Below are 18,087 nucleotides of genomic sequence, written 5' to 3'. Positions count from 1 at the left end.
CGATTTGACATGTCACATCGCATAGCAAATCAGCAGCAATTGCTGGCAATGCCACTACCCGAATCAGTGCAATGCCACATTTGTGGCGCTGCACTGATTCCCAAAAGTAGTTTCTGTACAACTTTTGGGTGCGATTTCCATAGACATCTGTGCAGCAACCCGCACAGACGTCTCTGAAATCGCTGCCAAACTCGTACTGACATGCGGGTATGAAATTGTGCGAGTTTAGCTTAACTTGCACGCTTTCATTCCCGATGTCAGTGTGAACCTGGGATAAGTGAGATTATATATATATATATTATAAAATCTATCTATCTCTCACTGAAATGTAGAGAAGAATGTTCCTTACACTGGTGATCAGTGGGAAGAATGTTCCTTACACTGGTGATCAGTGAGAAGAATGCTCCTTACATTGGTGATCAGTGGGAAGAATGTTCCTTACACTGGTGATCAGTGGGAAGAATGTTCCTTACACTGGTGATCAGTGGGAAGAATGTTCCTTACACTGGTGATCAGTGAGAAGAATGCTCCTTACATTGGTGATCAGTGGGAAGAATGTTCCTTACACTGGTGATCAGTGGGAAGAATGTTCCTTACACTGGTGATCAGTGGGAAGAATGTTCCTTACACTGGTGATCAGTGGGAAGAATGCTACTTACATTGGTGATCAGTGGGAAGAATGTTCCTTACACTGGTGATCAGTGGGAAGAATGTTCCTTACACTGGTGATCAGTGGGAAGAATGTTCCTTACACTGGTGATCAGTGGGAAGAATGTTCCTTACACTGGTGATCAGTGGGAAGAATGTTCCTTACACTGGTGATCAGTGGGAAGAATGTTCCTTACACTGGTGATCAGTGGGAAGAATGTTCCTTACATTGGTGATCACTGGGAAGAATGTTCCTTACACTGGTGATCAGTGGGAAGAATGTTCCTTACATTGGTGATCACTGGGAAGAATGTTCCTTACACTGGTGATCAGTGAGCAGAATGTTCCTTACACTGGTGATCAGTGGGAAGAATGTTCCTTACACTGGTGATCAGTGGGAAGAATGCTCCTTACACTGGTGATCAGTGGGAAGAATGCTACTTACATTGGTGATCAGTGGGAAGAATGTTCCTTACACTGGTGATCAGTGGGAAGAATGTTCCTTACACTGGTGATCAGTGGGAAGAATGCTCCTTACACTGGTGATCAGTGGGAAGAATGCTCCTTACACTGGTGATCAGTGGGAAGAATGCTCCTTACACTGGTGATCAGTGGGAAGAATGCTCCTTACACTGGTGATCAGTGGGAAGAATGCTCCTTACACTGGTGATCAGTGGGAAGAATGCTCCTTACACTGGTGATCAGTGGGAAGAATGCTCCTTACACTGGTGATCAGTGGGAAGAATGCTCCTTACACTGGTGATCAGTGGGAAGAATGCTCCTTACACTGGTGATCAGTGGGAAGAATGCTCCTTACACTGGTGATCAGTGGGAAGAATGTTCCTTACATTGGTGATCACTGGGAAGAATGTTCCTTACACTGGTGATCAGTGAGCAGAATGTTCCTTACATTGGTGATCACTGGGAAGAATGTTCCTTACATTGGTGATCACTGGGAAGAATGTTCCTTACACTGGTGATCAGTGAGCAGAATGTTCCTTACATTGGTGATCACTGGGAAGAATGTTCCTTACACTGGTGATCAGTGGGAAGAATGTTCCTTACATTGGTGATCAGTGGGAAGAATGTTCCTTACATTGGTGATCAGTGGGAAGAATGTTCCTTACATTGGTGATCGGTGAGAAGAATGTTCCTTACATTGGTGATCAGTGGGACGAATGTTCCTTACATTGGTGATCAGTGGGAAGAATGTCCCTTACATTGGTGGTTAGTGGGAAGAATGTTCCTTACACTGGTGATCAGTGGGAAGAATGTTCCTTACACTGGTGATCAGTGGGAAGAATGTTCCTTACATTGGTGATCAGTGGGAAGAATGTTCCTTACATTGGTGATCAGTGGGAAGAATGTTCCTTACATTGGTGATCGGTGAGAAGAATGTTCCTTACATTGGTGATCAGTGGGACGAATGTTCCTTACATTGGTGATCAGTGAGAAGAATGCTCCTTACATTGGTGATCAGTGGGAAGAATGTTCCTTACATTGGTGATCAGTGGGAAGAATGTTCCTTACATTGGTGATCAGTGGGAAGAATGTTCCTTACATTGGTGATCAGTGGGAAGAATGTTCCTTACATTGGTGATCAGTGGGAAGAATGTTCCTTACATTGGTGATCGGTGAGAAGAATGTTCCTTACATTGGTGATCAGTGGGACGAATGTCCCTTACATTGGTGGTTAGTGGGAAGAATGTTCCTTACACTGGTGATCGGTGAGAAGAATGTCCCTTACATTGGTGATCAGTGGGGAAAACAGGGGCCCCATGAGTTGTCAGTCCGCCCCTGATCAGTACAGTTGCCAACACTGCTCTGCCAAATCCCTTGCTGAATTGAGGACATGGACAGAAGATGGAGATAGAGATCAGCAGAATCAACCAGGTATTTGCAGAATACAGAAAACGAATCTCTCAGTGACTATGAAATAAGGTATTTTTCATTTTGCATACATGCTCTGGTCCCATTGTGTACTGAAAAGTGGGGTATAAAAGTTATAAAACACAGACTTCTTGTGTTCTGGGCATTCCTCCCTGGGTGCATACTCCCCTAAGGCTTCATGTACACGGGACGATTTTACAACCTCTTCTGAACGATTTAACTTGACAGATAGTAACCCACGTTTAACCACTTGACAACTGGGCACTTAAACCCCCTTAATAACCAGACCAATTTTCAGCTTTCGGTGCTCTCACACTTTGAATCACAATTACTCAGTCATACAACACTGTACCCAAATACATTTTTTGTTATTTTTTTCCCCCAAAAAAGAAAGCTTTATATGTGGGAAAAAAAGACATTCCAAGGTATTTAGAAAGAGGCATGGTGAGTTTTTTTGAAGTTGTCATTTTTTCCCACAATTTTTTGCAAAAATCAAGATCTCTCACACAGCATATGAATAGCACAAATCACACCCCAAAACACATTCTGCTATTCCTCCCGAGTATGGTGATACCACATGTGTGAGACTTTTACACAGGGTGGCCACATACAGAGGCCCAACATGCGGGGAGCACCTTCAGGTGTTCTGGAGCACCCAGACCAGTTCTGACATTTATCTCCTACAAATCATAATTTATTTGCTGGAAAATTACATAGAACCCAAAAACATTATATTATGTATATATATTTTTAGTAAAGACCCTAGAGAATACAATGGTGGTTGTTGCAACTTTTTATCGCGCACGGTATTTGCGCAGCAATTTTTCGAACACTTTTGTTTTTGGAAATAAAACTGTTTTGTGCTTTTAAAAAAATTAAACATTAAAGTTAGCCCAATGTTTTTGCATAATGTGAAAGATGAAGGTATGCCGAGTAAATAGATACCTAACATGTCACCCTTCAAAATTCCACACGCTCATGGAATGGCGCCAAACTTCGCTACTTAAAAATCCCCATAGGTGACACTTTAAATATTTTTACTGGTTACATGTTTTTAGTTACAGAGAAGGTCTAGGGCCAAAAGTATTGCTCTCGTTCTAATGTTCGCAGCGATAACTCACGTGTGTGGTTTGAGCACTGTTTTCATATGTGGGCGGGACTTACATGTGCATTCGCTTCTGTATGCAAGCACATCTAATCTAGTCTTGGATGATGGTACTATTACTAAATTTATTTTGTATTTTTTATTTAAGAGGCTAAAAATTGATTCACTTATATAACTATTGTAAAATGGGGGGTGTAATGGCGCTTACCAATAGGAATAAACGAAATGATAAAAAATAATACACATAAACGCACAGCAATGTGTAAAGTATGACCAGTGTATCCAATTAAACATGTTCCACTCCTATTTCCTTATATCCCACCATACATCAACAACCATGATGTGCGGGATGGAGAATGTGAAGATAATGGGATCCAAAATAGATGACTAGAAATAATTTTCTAGTCAATATAAATCCAAATAATATATGTGAAAAAGTATTTGCAATAATATCGTGATAAAATCCAGTGCAAACAATAAATAATTAATAAATAGGTGAAAAGGGTACCATCAAATAAATGAATAATTAATAAAAAACACCTTAAAAAAAATAATAGAAAAATTGTCAATATGTGCACTATAATGTGCTGAGAAAAGAATAGTGTTCAAACAATTAGTGTTCAAAAAAATATATATAAATATGTGCTTCAATAAAATCTCCAAAGTGCACGGTGCTCCATAAAATAAAGTCCAAAATATCAAAGTGCTTGATTGAATATTTCCCCAAAGGTGCAATAGTGCTTGAACAAAGATGATACTGCAATCAACCGCACGATCATTCAGTGTAGTTGTGCAGATCAAGCCTTATTAAAGAAAATTCTAGCCTCTCACCTTAAGACAGGCTAGATATAGCCTATAATGATGTCAGTATAGCCCAGCAGGTTCAGCTGTCGATGTGTATCTCCAGGTCAGCTCAGCTCACTCCAGTCATCCAACCACAGATTTCCCAGAACGCTCTCAAACTGGCACTCAACAGAAGCACAATAGAAATCCCCATAGTGTAGTAGGCAATAATGCGTTTAATAAAAAATAATAATGCACTCACATTTAAGATTCGCTGTGATCAGTATGCAAATGATGACAGAAAAAATAGCAGCAGTTCTCCGCTCTCGGCCGCGAGCGGAGATGACGTCACCGACGGCACTCCTACTCCTGACGCGTTGCGTGACAGATCAACGTCACTTAATCATAGGTTATATAACTATATCGCCACCTAGGGGACACTACACGCAACTGACAATATAAATGCGTCTTGTATTTAGTAAATTAATTTCAGACGGATTTATTCCTTTCTTCCCAAAGACATTTTTAAAGGACTAAGTAATATCAAAGAAAAAGCAGCCTTACAAGTTTTGAATGGATTCCTAGTACAGATCAGCTGAATACGGCTCCATCATCAGAATGTTCCAACATCGTATAATTAACAACTGGCATGTTGTAAAATACTTATTCACTTATTGCTGTCCTTTGTTGCATATCAGCACTAGTGCTCTCCTGCAGCCTCTTTGAAGCTACGCTTTTTATGCATGCACTCCAGTGATGGATACTTAGCATTTCACAGCCCTCCCGATAGCGATATCTGTGCCATGCTAGTCAACACATCCACATAAATTCTCCAATAGGAAAGCATCTTACAAGGCGGTACAGCAGGAGAACATTGATGTCTACATGCAATTTTGCAGTGACAGCATGTGGCAGTTAGCCTAGCAATAAGTCTGTGACTCATTTGCACACCTAAATAACATTTTAGATATATTTTTTAAGCCATGCAAAGCTTGTACACCATTAGATGGGGTGACATTGTATCTGCAGATTTAAATTAAGGCTTTAATTTTTGTCAGTGAAGCCTGGAGGGTATGACAGTGAGCAGTATGCGCAGGAGAGGAGCGTGGAGGGTATGACAGTGAGCAGTATACGCAGGAGAGGAGCGTGGAGGATATGACAGTGAGCAGTATACGCAGGAGAGGAGCGTGGAGGGTATGACAGTGAGCAGTATACGCAGAAGAGGAGCGTGGAGGGTATGACAGTGAGCAGTATACGCAGGAGAGGAGCGTGGAGGGTATGACAGTGAGCAGTATGCGCAGGAGAGGAGCGTGGAGGGTATGACAGTGGGCAGTATGCGCAGGAGAGGAGCGTGGAGGGTATGACAGTGGGCAGTATGCGCAGGAGAGGAGCGTGGAGGGTATGACAGTGAGCAGTATACGCAGGAGAGGAGCGTGGAGGGTATGACAGTGAGCAGTATACGCAGGAGAGGAGCGTATGACAGTGAGCAGTATGCACAGGAGAGGAGCGTGGAGGGTAGGACAGTGAGCATTATACGCAGGAGAGGAGCGTGGAGGGTATGACAGCGGGCAGTATGCGCAGGAGAGGAGCATGGAGGGTATGACAGTGGGCAGTATACGCAGGAGAGGAGCGTGGAGGGTATGACAGTGGGCAGTATGCGCAGGAGAGGAGTGTGGAGGGTATGACCGTGGGCAGTATGCACAGGAAAGGAGATTGGAGGGTATGACAGTGAGCAGCATATGCAGGGTATGAGAAAAGATGGTATGTGCAGGACGATGACTATGGAGGGCATGATGACCAGTAGAACTTTATTTTTTTCATAAATAGTTCATACTGATCTTTCCAAAATTAGCAACACAATCATTATAAGATATGGACATAACCATGACCAGTGTATTAGAGAAATTCTCACATTCTTGCATACCAACCCTTACCAGCAAGCCCTTTACTTAAACATCCCTTTTGACCTTTTCCCTTTATTCAAATAATAGACCACACCAGAGTTGGGGTATAACTGGCCATACCAGCCTTTTTATTAACAAATAAATCACTCCAAATATTAAATATCATTCAATTAACCACTTAAGGACCGGACCAATATACTGCTAAATGACCCAAGGGGTTTTTACAATTCGGCACTGCGTCGCTTTAACAGACAATTGCACAGTCGTGCGACGTGGCTCCAAAACAAAATTGGCGTCCTTTTTTCCCCACAAATAGAGCTTTCTTTTGGTGGTATTTGATCACCTCTGCGGTTTTTATTTTTTGCGCTATAAACAAAAATAGAGCGACAATTTTGAAAAAAAAATGCAATATTTTTTACTTTTTGCTATAATAAATATCCCCCAAAAACATATATAACAATTATTTTTTTCCTCAGTTTAGGCCGATACGTATTCTTCTACCTATTTTTGGTAAAAAAAAAAAAAAATCGCAATAATCGTTTATCGGTTGGTTTGCGCAAAATTTATAGCGTTTACAAAATAGGGGATAGTTTTATTGCATTTTTATTTTTATTTTATTTTTTACTACTAATGGCAGCGTTCAGCATTTTTTTTTTGTGACTGCGACATTATGGCGGACACTTCGGCCAATTTTGACACATTTTTGGGACAATTGTCATTTTCATAACAAAAAATGCATTTAAATTGCATTGTTTATTGTGAAAATGACAGTTGCAGTTTGGGAGTTAACCACAGGTGGCGCTGTAGGAGTTAGTGTTCACCTAGTGTGTGTTTACAACTGTAGGGGGGTGTGGCTGTTGGACTGACGTCATCGATCGAGTCTCCCTCTAAAAGGGATGACTCGATTGATACGCCGCCACAGTGAAGCACGGGGAAGCCGTGTTTACATACGGCTCTCCCCGTTCTTTAGCTCCGGGGAGCGATCGCGACGGAGCGGCTATAAACGAAAAGTCGCGCCGTCGTCCTGGATCGCTCCCCGAGGGAATCCGACCGCCGCAAGTAGCGGGGGGGGGGGGGCCCGATCGGACCCCCGACCCGCCGAAAGGCAGGGACGTACAGGTACGCCAATGTGCCTGTACGTGCCATTCTGCCGACGTATATGTACATGCGGCGGTCGGGAAGCGGTTAAACAACATTTCCATAACATCTACAACCATTTTGTAACAACAGTTTTATAACACCCAGTCTGTTGGTCTCTGACGGCCCCCCGAAATGTTTCCACTTTTTTACCTTACACTGCGGGGCCATAATTTCCCATACCAGGCCTCCAGCCGTAAACCAGCTCGGAGACAACCCCTTCCCGCAGTGCAACCATAACCGTATTCCAGCGGACACCGTTCTACTGAAATACACCATAGGGGCCCATACCACCGATGAGCCCCCCACCAATTCCATCACTTCTGTTTTGTGCCACCGTCAAAGACCAAAGATCCCGCCATCCTACTGCTGCTATGACGACCAGATCCATGCGTCCTGCAAGAAAAGAAAACGACAAGACCAACATACACAGTACTGCACAACCCAAAAAAACAGGGAGGGTGGGGAAAAGCTTCCTCTCACTGTCACGCTTCCTTACGAGTGCTCTCCTCCGTTCCCGCCCCCACTATATAAACCGCTCCTCCCCTTGTTCAACTCAACTTCCCGCCTCCTCCCCTCTTCCTTCCCTAAACCTTAACCCTTCATTCTCCATCTCCTCTCTCTCCCCTGTCATGCCCGGCCCTCAGTTATTTTTCCTTCTGTCTTTTATTCCGGGTCTCCCTTACAGGTAATTGTCAAGGAGGGGAGGGGGAAGTGCGCCTCAATATGTACTTTAGTACGCATTTCCAAAAATGACTAATTAAGAAGTAGTAGCACAGCAGCTGAGCTCTTCACACATGGGGGGGCTTATGTAGGAAAAATAAAGATTAATTGGTATTTTATCATCACAGCCAGTAAAAAAACAAACGAACTTGTTGCCAATGTTAATAATAGGAAAAACACCATAAGGACAGTATTTTCCCAGTAAAGGTGGCCTCTCTAACACTGGACTGTGAAGGTGGTGAAGAGGACACTGAAAACAGGAGGAACACGTCTGTGGAATTGGGGACTAATTAGGCTGGAACGGATGCACCAAGATTTAGAAGGTCATTGAGTCCAGAAAACAGTGGCGGTGGTCCTGGGGATGTGAGAGATGGGGCCGGGCAGCAGGAAATGGAGCTGAGATTACCACTGACTAGAGTCAGTGAAGAGGAGACCGATATCTGGAGTGGTGGGATGCACAAATGTGAGGGATTATCCCCCATGTGCTGCAGACTGGATGCCAAGGGGTTAACTCATAGGACCTGGGGACAGATGGGTTAATACACATGTGCTAGGGACTGGTTGCTGAGGGTAAAAACATGTTGTGGATGACTGTCTGCTGAGAGCCAAATGCGCTGGGTACTGGATGCTGAGAGGATGATGTACACAAACAGAAAAGGTGGTGAGAGTTTAACCGGTTTAGACCCAGACCAATATGCAGGTTAAGGACCTTGCCCCTTTTAGCGATTCGGCACTGCGTCGGTTTAACTGACAATTGCGCGGTCGTGCGACGTGGCTTCCAAACAAAATTGGCGTCCTTTTTTTCCCACAAATAGAGATTTCTTTTGGTGGTATTTGATCACCTCTGTGGTTTTTATTTTTTGCGCTATAAACAAAAAAAAAGTGACAATTTTGAAAAAAATTCAATATTTTTTACTTTTTGCTATAATAAAATATCCCCCAAAAATATATATATAAAAAAAATATTTCCTCAGTTTAGGCCGATACATATTCTTCTACCTATTTTTGGTAAAAAAATAAAATAAAAATATAGGCGTTTATCGATTGGTTTGCACAAAAATTATTACAAAATAGGGGGATAGTTTTATGGGATTTTTATTAATATTTTTTTTTTTTACTACTAAATGGCGGCGATCAGTGATTTTTTTCGTGACTGCGACATTATGGCGGACACATCGGACACTTTTGACACATTTTTGGGACCATTGTCATTTTCACAGCGAAAAGTGCTATATAAAATTCACGGATTACTGTGAAAATGACAATGGCAGTGAAAGGGGTTAACCACTAAGGGGCGCTGTATGGGTAAAGTGTGACCTCATGTGTGTTTCTAACTGTAAGGGGGCGGGGCTGTACATGTGACATCAGTGATCGTCGTTCCCTATATCAGGGAACAGACGATCACTGACATTGCCACAGAGAAGAACGGGGAAGGTTTGTTTACACTCACCTCTCCCCGTTCTTCAGCTCCTGTGTCCCGATCGTGGGTCCTGCGGGCGCGGTCACGGAGCTTCGGACCGGGTCGCAAGCCGCTGACTGGGCTCTTAAAGGGGACGTATATATACGTCCATGTGCCCAGCCGTGCCATTCTGCCGACGTATATCGTCGTGCGGCGGTCCTTAAGTGGTTAAAGCACATACAGTGTTGTGGGGGTTAACCTTCATGAGCTGGCTACGGGAGAATCCAAACACCTGGGGACTGAGCACTGAGAAGATAATGCACGTTGGCTGAGGACGAGGGGTTGGTGGGGTAAACATATATGTGCAGAGAAATGGGAGCCAAGAGGTTAAAACGTGAGCTTTGGACTGGGCACTAAAGTGTTAATGCTTTTAAGCTGGTGACAGATCACTGAGGGGTTAATGCACATGTGTAAATATCAGCACTGAGAGTTTGATGCATATGAAGCAAGTCACACAACCCTCCTGTCTGGTTAGAAGCTGAGGGTAGGTGACAGAGAGGCCAATACACACACACACTGCATGTGTACTGAAGACTGGCCAATGAGGGGTCAGTGCACACTCTTTGTTGTTGCAGAGTTTTATGCATTACATATTTACACACATACATTATCTCACAAAAGTGAGTACACCCCTCACATTTTTGTAAATATTTTATTCTATCTTTTCATGTGACAACACTGAAGAAATGACACTTTGCTACAATGTAAAGTAGTGAGTGTACAGCTTGTATAACAGTGTAAATTTGCTGTCCCCTCAAAATAACTGTGTGGCCACCATTATTTTCCAGCATTGGGCATGGAGTTCACCAGAGCTTCACAGATTGCCACTGGAGTATTCTTCCACTCCTCCATGATGACATCACAGAGCTGGTGGATGTTGGAGACCTTGCGCTCCTCCACCTTCCATTTGAGGATGCCCCACAGATGATCAATAGGGTTTAGGTCTGGAGACATGCTTGGCCAGTCCATCACCTTTACCCTCAGTTTCTTTAGCAAGGCAGTGGTCATCTTGGAGGTGTGTTTGGGGTCGTTATGTTGGAATACTGCTCTGCAGCCCAGTCTCTGAAGGGAGAGGATCATGCTCTGCTTCAGTATGTCACAGTACAGGTTGGCATTCATGGTTCCCTCAATGATCTGTAGCTCCCCAGTGCCGGCAGCACTCATGCAGCCCCAGACCATGACACTCCCACCACCATGCTTGACTGTAGGCAAGACACACTTGTCTTTGTACTCCTCACCTAGTTGCCGCCACACACGCCTGACACCATCTCAACCAAATAAGCTTGTCTTCAGCAAACTGCAGGCTTTCTTGTGCATCATCTTTAAAAGACGCTTCCTTTTGGGATGACAGCCATGTGGACCAATTTGATGCAGCGTATGGTCTGAGCACCGACAGACTAACCACCATACCTTCAACCTCTGCAGCAATGCTGGCAGCACTCATACATCTATTTCCCAAAGAAAACCTCTGGATATGACACTTGGCACATGCACCTCTTTGGTCGACCATGGCGAGGCCTGTGCCGAGTGGAACCTGTCCTGTTAAACCGCTGTGTGGTCTTGGCCACCATGCTGTAGCTCAGTTTCAGGGTCTTGGCATTCTTATAGCCTAGGCTATCTTTATGCAGAGCAAAAATTCTTTTTTTCAGATCCTCAGAGTTCTTTGCTATGAGGTGCCATGTTGAACTTCCAGTGACCAGTATGAGAGAGTGAGAGTGATAACACCAAATTTAACACACCTGCTCCCCATCCACATCTGAGACCTTGTAACACTAACGAGTCACATGACGCTGGGGAGGGAAGATGGCTAATTGGGCCCAATTTAGAAATTTTTACTTGTACTCACTTTTGTTGCCAGTGGTTTAGACATTAATGGCTGTGTGTTGAGATATTTTGAGGGGACAGAAAATGTACACGGTTATACAAGCTGTACACTCACTACTTTACATTGTAGCAAAGTGTCATTTCTTCAGTGTTGTCACATGAAAAGATAGAATAAAATATTTACAAAAATGTGAGGGGTGTACTCACTTTTGTGACCTATGCGGTGTACACTATATAGATATTCAAATGCATTTTTATTTAATTTCAGCACTCTAATTATAGATCTATACAGGCACGTGTAATCTGGATGTATTTGGACAGACAAAGCATAAGCCTAGATCAGCATAGTGAACAGGGCAGAGACGAGGTGAACTTGGCTGTAGCAAACACTAGTGAGTGGGCATACAGTTGGTACACCCGCATGTATCTAACACTGCATTTCATTTCCAGGAGCGTTCTGCTCCCACACAAGACGGGAAGGATTGTTAGCAAGGCAGAGGGCACACAGGTGTTAGCCATGCAGTTAAAAGTCTGCAACCGGGGGCGTGACCAAGATGGCGACCAGGACAGACGTCTAGGTGCAGAGCTCTGTAGCCAAGGGGCGAAATAATCCTGTTTTACCTGTCGTAGGCAACCCCCGATCCGGTCGGTGAGCCCCCTGATCTGCTCCAGCAGATGATGACGAGGAAAAAGAACCAATCTGAACCCCAGACACCGAAAGCTGCGCCAGTTAAGCCTCCCGGGACTACCGCGCACGTGCTAGGGGCCTGGAGTATGGCGTCGCAGGCCTTAGACGCGGCTCCGACTCGCACCCCACAGGCCGGCTTTGAGGCCCTTATGCAGGCAATTACGGGGTGCCAATCCACCCTCACCGCCAAGATCGACTCCCTCCAGCTGGAGCTGAGCCTCATGAGGAAGGATAATGATAAGATCCGGGGCCGGCTGACGGAGGTGGAGCGCGGAGTGGGCGACACGGAGGATGTAGTTCGGGACCACTCAGCCACCCTGCACACGGTTCGAGTTCGGCTGAAACACCTTGAATCCCGCGCCGAGGACGCCGAAAATCGTAATAGGCGCAATAATCTCCGCATAGTCGGCCTCCCGGAGGGGGTAGAGGGACCGGACACTACGGCCTATACTGAACGCATCCTCCGCACACTCTTCCCCCACGTGGCCTTCTCGGCTCACTTCGTTGTGTATAGGGCTCACAGGATGCCATCTCACCGTGGACCCCCGGGCGCACCCCCCCCGCACCTTATTTTCAAACTATTGAATTTTAGGGACCGGGACCTGATCCTACGAGAGGCCAGGAAGATGGACGCTGTCCACTTGGATGCTGCACGCCTGATGTTCTTCCTGGATTTCTCAGTTGAGACGCAGAAACATCGCAAGTCCTTCGATGCCGTCAAGCAGTCTCTACGCTCGCGGAATATAAAGTATAGCATGCTGTTCCCTGCCCGATTGAGAGTGATTGATGGGGAGTCGACCCGCTTTTTTACATCGCCGGAGGAGGCCGCAAGATGGGTGAACACCTTGCCCCGGGCCTGAGACGCTGGATTAACTCGCTGGTGGTCTGTGAGTACCTTTTATTGTGGGTCCCCCTTCTCTTGCTTGCCCCTTCCCCCCCCTCACACATGTCCGGGAGCCTGGCTCTCGTGACTCCTTGGGAGACATATTCCTGTTTGTTCCTCTGCCTGGAGGGGGGAGTGGAGGGGGCTGAGGCCTTGAAGTTTTTTTTTGAGCTGGTCGGGCCTCCGAACTCTTGTGGTTCCACTGCCTCCTGAGACTTTCAAAGGTGGGGCTCCTTGTTTGCCTTCTATCCCCCTCTCCTTCCCTGGTTGGACAGCCCCTCACTATGCCCCCGGTGGACGGCCCTGGAGCCTGAACTGTCTTTTGGCCTTTTCTACATATGACTGTGCTCCTTGTGGACCTCGAGGGAAACCTGATGGAGAGGCACATTGATCCACTGTGGGTTCTTGGCGGATACCCTGACTGTTGCTGAGATACCTGGGACTCACTTGCTATTCCTACTTTCCTGTTTCACGGTTCTAAGTTTTGTGCCCCCGACTCCGGTCGGGAGATGCGGGCATGTTCTGCTGTGCCCCGTTGGCGGCGACTCTGCAAAGCACCTCAGCGCCTTTGGCCTGGGGTATAACCGCCTGATTGTACTGTTCACGACCCTAGGTGGTTGATAAACCATGTGTTATTCGGGGATCCAGATGCATAACGGTTGGGGTGGCTGCATGGGGTGGGGGGAGGTTGGGGGGTTATGTTTCTATGTTTTGGGGTTTTTTGTTTTATATGTTTTACTTTCTATGTTTCTTGAAGGAATATATATGCTCTGTACGGTGCTGAACTTGTGTGTGAAAGGGTGGTCTCACCTCCCTGCTGGCCTTCCCCTTGCGGGGCGGGTGGGTTGGGGAGGGGGGATCCCGCTGCTGTGCCTCCGCCTCCTGACATGGCTCCTCTGACCTTAATCTCATGGAATGTTAGGGGGCTGAACTCCCCTATTAAGAGGGCACTGGTTTTTAAGTTCCTTAAGGATTGTAACCCAGATGTCTGCCTGTTTCAGGAGACCCACTTGGTGGGTGGTAGGGTCCTTAGTCTCAAAAAAACGTGGGTAGGACACTACTACCATTCCACGCATACCTCCCGTGCCCGTGGCGTCAGTATTCTTATACGCAAGTGCCTGCCTTTCAGTTTACTTGATTTACGGTTAGACCCTGAAGGCAGATATGTAGTGGTGCATGCGGTGGTGGAGGGTCTCCCCCTGGTACTGGTGGGCCTGTATGTCCCCCCCCGGCTGCGATGGGCCTCCTTACTAAGATCGCGCAGGTGGTTGCCGAGTTTCCGATGGCGGCGGTGATCCTGGCTGGAGACTTTAATATGGTCCCTTGTCCCAATGTCTTGGACCTACTGATGTGTGGCGGTGGAAGCACCCTCGGACCAGGGGACATACATGTAACTCGGCTTCCTACATGGCAATGTCCCGTATTGACCTAGTCTATGTCAGCAGCCCCATCCTGAATAAGGTAATGGAGGTGACGGCCCTTCCTAGGGGTATTTCGGACCACGCTCCAGTGTTGTTAAAACTGCAAATTAATACGGCCCCGGCGAATTGCCTCTGGAGATTATCTAGATACTGGGTAACGGATGAGAGAGTGGAGCCGCAGATAGGCTCGGCCATAGTGTCCTTTTGGTCTTCGGACCCCCCTCCAAGCAGGTCCCCTGTTAGTTGGGAGTGTTTTAAGACCCATATTAGGGGACAATATCAGGGCGCTATTGGGGCTGCGCGGCGGGCTTCCCGGGTTTTCTTGTTACGGGCGGAGGCTTCCGCCCAGACATTAGAGGCACAATATGTGGTGACGGGGGAGGAGAGCTGCAGACTGGCTCTCTCCGTGGCCTTTAGAGAAGTACAACTACTAAGGATGGCGGCGGCCAAGAAACAGTTACTCTATAGATCTCAGAGGATCTTTGAGCAGGGTGAGAGGACAGGGCGTATGCTGGCGTGGCTCGCAAGGGAGCAGACAGTGTCCCCCCCGGTAGCTAATATCAGGGATGACTCAGGGAGGCTACTGACAGACCCAGAGGAGATCAACGCCCGCTTCACTTCCTATTATGCTGACCTCTACTCCTCCAGGGTCGAGTACTCTCCGACCCAGCTTTAATCCTATCTGGATGGTGTTGAGCTCCCTGTGCTCACCCTGGAGGCACGGTCACGGTTAGATGCCCCTTTTACCCTGAAGGAGGTCCAGAATGCGGTGGCCTCCATGCAGGCTGGCAAGACCCCGGGGGAGGATGGCCTCCCTGCTGAGTTTTTCAAGACACATAGTGAGTCACTGGCCTCAGTTCTGGGTGAGGTGCTGCGGACCTCGTTTCGTGAAGCTAGGTTGCCGCCCTCGATGCTAAGGGCAGTAATAGTGGTTGTCCCTAAACCGGGTAAGGACCCTGAGCTTTGCTCGTCGTACAGGCCCATATCCCTCCTTAACGTGGATGCCAAAGTCCTTACTAAGGTCCTGGCCACTAGACTTAATGGGGTGATTTTGTCCCTGGTGCATGGGGACCAGTCAGGCTTTATGCCAGGGAAGGGGACGGACATTAATCTGCGTAGGTTGTTTACAGTGATTGATCGGATGTCTGGGGGAGAGGGGGGCGGAGGACGTTGCCTCCCTGGACGCCGAGAAGGCATTTGACTCGGTGGAGTGGGGATACCTGTGGGCTGTGATGCGCAAATTTGGGTTCGGACCGGTCTTTATTACTTGGCTACAACTGCTATACTCCGACCCCACGGCCAGGGTTCGTACTGGTGGTATCCTGTCCGCAGCCTTCCCGCTCCGCCGAGGCACCCGTCAGGGCTGCCCCCTCTCCCCCACACTTTTTGCGCTGGCCGTTGAGCCACTGGCTGCGATGATCCGATCCTCTGATGAATTGGTGGGCATTTCGGTGCCCCCCCTGGTAGAGAAAATATCTATGTACGCATACGACACTCTCCTGTATCTTGGAGACCCCCACGCCTCCCTGGCGGCGGCCCTTGGGATCTTTGAGAGGTTCGGCGGGTTCTCTGGCATTAAAATTAACTGGGGGAAATCAGTGCTCTTTCCCCTTAGACCGATGGCTCCCCCTCCTGGGGTGCCGGCCCCCCTCCAGTGGGTCGACCAATTTAAATATCTGGGTATTCTTATTCGGAGACACCTGCCGGACTACTTGGATGCCAATGTCCACCCGGTCCTACAGAACTTCCACAGCAAGTGTACGGCTTGGAAGACTTGCCGCTCACGCCAGTGGGTAGAGTGAATCTGGTGAAGATGTCTTTTCTTCCTAAGTTCCTCTATGTTTTTAGGCATACCCCTGTTCCTGTTCCCAACTCCTTCTTTGAAGCGTTCGATAGGGCTGTCGGGGCATTCGTATGGCGGGGGGAAGTGCCCAGGATCGCCAGGTCCACGCTCCAACACCCGGTGTCGGGGGGGGTGGTTTAGCGTTACCTAACTTTAGAAAATATTACTGGGCGGCGGTTTTGGTCTCGGTGAGGTGGTGGTTCACACAGGACCGTTCCAACCCTGCGGTGAACCTTGAGGCGGCAATACTGGGGTCATATGCTGAGCTTAGTAACTTAGTCTATAGGGGGCCCCGCTCTAATGCTAATGTTACCACCCCTATGAGGACCACGGTTGGGGTTTGGCGGAGGGTCTCGGGGACCCTGGCGGAGCCCCGGACCTTTTCTCCCCATGCTCCACTGTGGGGTAATCCAGGGCTGCCCCATCTGAGAACAGTGCCGGACCCGCAGGCTTGGGCAAGCCGCGGGGTCAGGACTCTCAGGGATATCATGCCCGGAGGTCGACTTCTTCCCTTTAGCGAGCTTAGGAGTAGGTTCTCCCTGCCTCCGTGGATGTACTTCCGGTTCTTGCAGCTCAGACATGCAGTTCAGGCCCAATTCCCAGAGCCGATCACCCTGGCTCCACACACGGTTGAGAGACTCTTAACCTGTTCTATTATTGATCGAACACTCTCCTCCATATACCTTAGACTCATGGGGGCTGGTAACACTGGAGCAGTACGGGCGTTCAATGCCTGGAAGAGGGATATACCAGATCTTACAGAGGAAGACTGGTCTGAGGGCCTCCAACAATATGTCCTGCTGATGATCGCGGCCAAAGACCGGTTCATCCAGGTGAAATTTCTCCACAGAGTGTATTACACACCACAAAGATTGTCGGTCATCTATCGTCTGGATGACGACCGATGCTCGCGCTGTAGGGGGGCTGTTGGCAATTTTATACATATGGTCTGGGACTGCCCTCGAATACAGGGGTTCTGGCAGGAGGTGGTTGCTGACATTGATTCGCTTAGTGGGACGCCTGTTGGTCTGAATCCCATGGTCCTTCTCTTGGGGGTGACTGATAATCTCCTGACCGCCACACACAAAAAACGTTTTATTTCTTACTGTGCATACTACGCCAGGAAAACTATTTTGATTCACTGGAAGAGGCCCGATCCACCTGGGATCTCTGCCTGAAGGGAGCTGGTGAATGCGGCCCTCCCCTTGTATAAGTTAACGTATATGGGTTGCAATTGCCCTAACAAGTTCCACAAAATATGGTCAAGGTGGGTGGAGGCCAGGCACCTCACGGTGTATACTGTTGATGTACGCCCCCCTTTCCTTCTTTTTCCCCCCCTCCTCTCCTCCCCCCTTTATTTTTCCCTCCCTTTTTCCCCCCCTCTCCCCCCCCCTTCCCCCGGATGGGGTGACTTCCCGGTAGACTCTACGGGCTGGGCAGGTAGCTGCCCTAGATGATTGAATTCTAGATTTAATTCTCTTGCCTGTTACATAAGACTGATGTTGATTTCTGAAGATTGTGGTTTACTGTATTTTGACCATGCAAGCAATGACTCTCTACACCTGACTATTGGATACACTATGTTTTTCCTATACTACTGTACCATTTTGCTGATATTTACATGTCCACTGTACCATTTTATTCTCTAATAAAATTCCTTCTGTTAAAAAAAAAAAAAGTCTGCAACCCTCTCCCAAAAATACCTTTATGTCACCCGTCTCCTGAGTCTCATTCTCTGAATCGTCCTCTCCCTATAAAAAGAGAAATTCACAAGGTTTA

This window comes from Rana temporaria, chromosome 12 (assembly GCF_905171775.1).
Source record: "Rana temporaria chromosome 12, aRanTem1.1, whole genome shotgun sequence".
Classification (NCBI taxonomy): domain Eukaryota; kingdom Metazoa; phylum Chordata; class Amphibia; order Anura; family Ranidae; genus Rana; species Rana temporaria.
This window is presented reverse-complemented; position numbering follows the sequence as displayed.